This window comes from Chiloscyllium plagiosum, chromosome 26, assembly GCF_004010195.1.
Source record: "Chiloscyllium plagiosum isolate BGI_BamShark_2017 chromosome 26, ASM401019v2, whole genome shotgun sequence".
NCBI lineage: Eukaryota > Metazoa > Chordata > Chondrichthyes > Orectolobiformes > Hemiscylliidae > Chiloscyllium > Chiloscyllium plagiosum.
The window spans coordinates 25,615,981-25,620,562 of NC_057735.1; positions in this window are offsets into that span (position 1 = coordinate 25,615,981).

The window sequence follows — 4,582 nt, forward strand, 5'->3', positions numbered from 1 at the left end:
TTTCGACCCTTAACACTCTTTACTCTTAGCCATCCCCACCGATCTCTAACCCATCAGCGAGCCAATTCCTCAAACCCAGCTTCCACCTGACGTCCCTCTCTAGCCCCGCATCATATGCCACCAGAACACTTCACGCACACATTGTATATACCCCTGCTCTCTGTGTCTCTGAAAATACGAGGAAGCAGAAAAAGTGAGACGGAAAGGGGCATGACTAAGACTTCCACCACAGTGATAATAAGCTCTGATTGAAAATATATTCTGCAGAATGATTGATTCAGAGATCTGTACCTGAAATGAAGAGCTTCTTCAGGACATACGAATTAAAGTCATTGCCATTTCACTCAAGTTTTGTTTTAACAGATTGTACTTTGGAATTAAAAGCACAACTTCTAAATTTGAGGACAGCTTCGAAGTATGCAACAGTAAATTAGGTGAACGTTTTAAACAAAATGTGGAAAATGGACAAACAATTATCAAATTAAGTTCAATACACATAATTCTGTGACTGCATGTTTTGTTGCATGGCATGGAGATCCAGCCCTTTTCAGTTCTGAAAATGTCAAACCAGACTCAAAACATTAACTCTGTTTCTCACTCCATGGATTCTGTCAGACTTTTTGAGTTTCTGCAGAATTTATTTGGGGCTGTCCTACATCGCTTAGTCCAACTACATTCTACTCTCCATTTAATAACATTCTGCTTTCCTGCTTACCCAACGAAATGGAGAATCAACCACTTTGCCATATTTTATTCCACCTGCTAAATATCTGCCTCCCGCGAAATTCTCTCGATGCCTTTGAAAGCAGTTTGTGTCCTCTTCCCAATTTATATTGCAAACAATATTGTGGGTAGCACGGTGGCACAGTGGTTAGCACTGCTGCCCTCACAGCGCCGGAGACCCGGGTTCAATTGTGGGCGGCACGGTGGCACAGTGGTTAGCACTGCTGCCTCACAGCGCTGGAGACCAGGGTTCAATTCCCGCCTCAGGCGACTGACTGTGTGGAGTTTGCACGTTCTCCACGTGTCTGTGTGGGTTTCCTCCGGGTGCTCCGGTTTCCTCCCACAGTCACAAAGATGTGCAGATCAGGTGAATTGGCCATGATAAATGTAAGGGGTAAATGTATGGGTGGGTTGCGCTTCGGCGGTTCGGTATGGACTTGTTGGGCTGAAGGGCCTGTTTCCACATTGTAATGTAATCTAATAATCAATATATCCGTAGATTTGACTGAAAAAGGCTCTCTTCATTCATTATGTCACCGCGATAGCTGATAGACAGATAATGTTCCATGTTCAATCGCTGCAGCATTCCACGCATTGAAACTTGCCAACTTAGAAGTTATATGTTCATCCCAACTCCCTATTTCCTATGAGTTCTCTAGCTCTCTATTTCCGCTGATATGCAACTTCATCAGTGTGAGCTCTTGTGTCTTTCATCTCTCACAATTTTGAACATTTTTAGATTCCTAAACACAATACTATCCTTCTTCCTACGAGTCTAATCTGTAGTTATATCCTTAAAATCGTTTGAACTAATGCAATTTCCTTTCAGAAAACGATGTTGATCGACCTTGCTTATCGTGTAATATTTAAAGGTGCTGTTATTCTTTATTTTCCATATCGCACACGGTTACCTTGAAAGTCCGACATTCTCAACCACTGCCTATTCCTGAGGTATGGTGACCCCTATGGTTAACCATGACATACCGTCTGTGTCCACTGAGAGAGAGGATACCCATGGTCCTCAGGCATTTTGTGACCTTACTTAATATTTGTGCTGTAATGGATTCCACCAGGGGAAGCCACAGGTGAGGATCTAACGGAGTTGAGAGCAGCCATTGTTATCCCATTGTTTAAGGAAGGCCACAGTTATTTGTATAGAAATTACAGGCCTGTGAGCCTCACACTGGTTGTCGAGAAACGATGGGAAAAGAGTCTCAGAGACAATATCTAGGCATTTAGAAGCAAATGGACTTCTGAGGGATAGACTCAACATATTTATGTAGGAAAGGTCACACTTCACGAAATTGATCGTTTTTATTCGGGGGTGAGAAAGATCATAGACAAGGGAAGAAAAGATGATGCTGTCGACATGGACTTCAGTAAAAGCTTTGATAAGGTCTCTCAAGGCAGATTGGTACAAAAGGTAAAGTTACACTGTCTCAGGGGTGAACTGGTAAGATAGAAACAGACCTTGCTTCGTCGTAGAAGAACGAGGGTTTTTGTGGATGATTCACAATTTACTTCAAAATGGTGGGTTTTGACAATTGAAATTCCACAGGATTCAGTGGTTTGACATCTGTCGTTTGTGATCTACATAACTGATTTGGAGGAAAACATGGCTGGGCAAATTAGTAAGTTTATGGACAACAAGGATTGGTGGTTTTGTGGACAGTGAGGATGACCTTCGGAGGAGATAGCAGGATATAAATGAGTCACTGCATGGGCAGAAAAATGGCAGGTGGAGTTGAGCTCGAAAGAAAGTCAGTTGATGCATTAAAGGAAGGTCAAGTGCAGATGAAAATTATATGGTGAATGGAAGAGTCATTAGGAGAGTTAGTATGGAGAGAGATCTGGGTTTCTGGATCCGCAGTTCATGGAAGGCAGCAGCGTAGGTAGATAGGTAATTAAAGAAATGCGTTTCGCATGCTTGGCTTCATTGAAATTGCAGAAAATGTAAGGGTGGAGAGACTATGCTTCAGCTTTACCGAACTCTATTTAAGGCCATACTCAGCATATTGTTCACAGTTCTGTTCGCCACATTACCAGAAGTATGTCAATGCCATAGAGAGTGTACAGAAAAGGCTTACCATCATGTTGCCTGGTATGGGGGACATTTTGGCTCTGGCGATAGGCTGTCGAGAAGACTGAAATGCAAGTTAAGAGACTAGACAGGACTGAGGTTCACACGGAGGAGATGTTGCAATTCTGGAAAGTCTGAAAATAAATACGTCTCCATGGACTGGATGGGATTTATCTTCGGATTTCCTGGGAAACAAGGAGGAGATTTCAGACACTTTGGCTTTTTTCGTTATGTTGACATTGGCTACGGGAATAGTGCCAGAAGACTGAAGGATAGCAAAACTTCTCGCCTTGTTCAAAATGTGACTAGAGACAACTCTGATAATTATAGACCGGTGAACCTTACCTTGGTTGTGAGTGAAGTGTTGGGACAGTGTATAAGCGACAGCGTTTTTGATCATCTGGAGAAGAATCCGTTGATGAGGGATAGTCAACACGGTTTTGCACAGGGGAGGCCCATTCCGCACAATCGTTATTGAGTTCTATAAGATGGTGACCAACGAGTTGGATGAGGTAAAAGAGATTATGCGGTGTACATGGATTTCAGTAAGACTTTTGATAAGGTTCCCCATGGTAGGTTATTCCACAAAGTAGAAACTTTATTGCTGGAACAGCACAGCAGGTCAGGCAGCATCCAGGGAACAGGAGATTCGACATTTCGGGCACAGGCCCTTCTTCAGGAATCCTGAATTCTGATTCCTGAAGAAGGGCCTGTGCCCGAAACGTCGAATCTCCTGTTCCCTGGATGCTGCCTGACCTGCTGTGCTGTTCCAGCAATAAAGTTTGAACTTTGATCTCCAGCATCTGCAGACCTCACTTTCTCTTCGAATATTCCACAAAGTAAGAAGGCATGGGATTCAGAATGATTTCGTGGTTTAGATCAGAGATTGGCTCGCTAAAAGAAGACAGAGGGAGCCGGTTGACGGGAAATGTGTATACGGGATTCATATAGTAATGGTGTAATGCAAGGCTCTGTTTTAGGGCCACTGCTGTTTGTTATTTTTATACATAATATGGATGAGGGCGGACAAGCATATGATAGTAAATTTGCGGTTGACATTATGGTCGGTGGAGTTGTGGATAGTGCTCATGCATGTTACAAGGTACAGAGGGAGAAAGATAATCTGCAGAGCTGGGCTGCGGTGCCAAGTGTAGGTTAACGTGCAAAAGTAACGCGCACTTTGGAGGGGGAAACAGGAATAAATGTTACTCGGCGAATGGTAAGATTCTTGCTAGTGTAGATGAGCAGAGAGATCTCGGTCTCCATGTACAGAGATCCGTGAAAATAGCTATCCAGGTTAAGAAATTTCTTTATAAGGCATACGGCTGTGTTATATTTTATTGGCAGATGGATTGACTTTGGGAGCCATGAGGTAATATAGCAGCTGTACAAAACTGTGGTGTGGCCACATTTCGAATATTGCGTACAGTTCTGCTCACCGAATTGGAGGAAAAATGTTTAAGCTTTGGAGAGGGTTCAGTCATGATTTACGTGAATGTTGCCTGGTTTTTAGTTTAAATTAGATTACATTATGGATGGAAGGTATTATGAGGAAAGGTTGAGGCACTTGAGGCTGTTTTGGTCAGAGAGAAGGTTGAGAGGTGACTTAATTGAGACATAAGAGATAATCAGAGAGGGAGACAGGGTGGATACTGATAGCCTTTATTCCTCAAATGGCGAGCACGACTGGACATCTTTAAATTGTGGTGCTGTAGATATAGGACGAATGATGGAGGTAGTGTTTTTCCTGAGAGAGTAGAAAGGCTGTGGAACGCACTA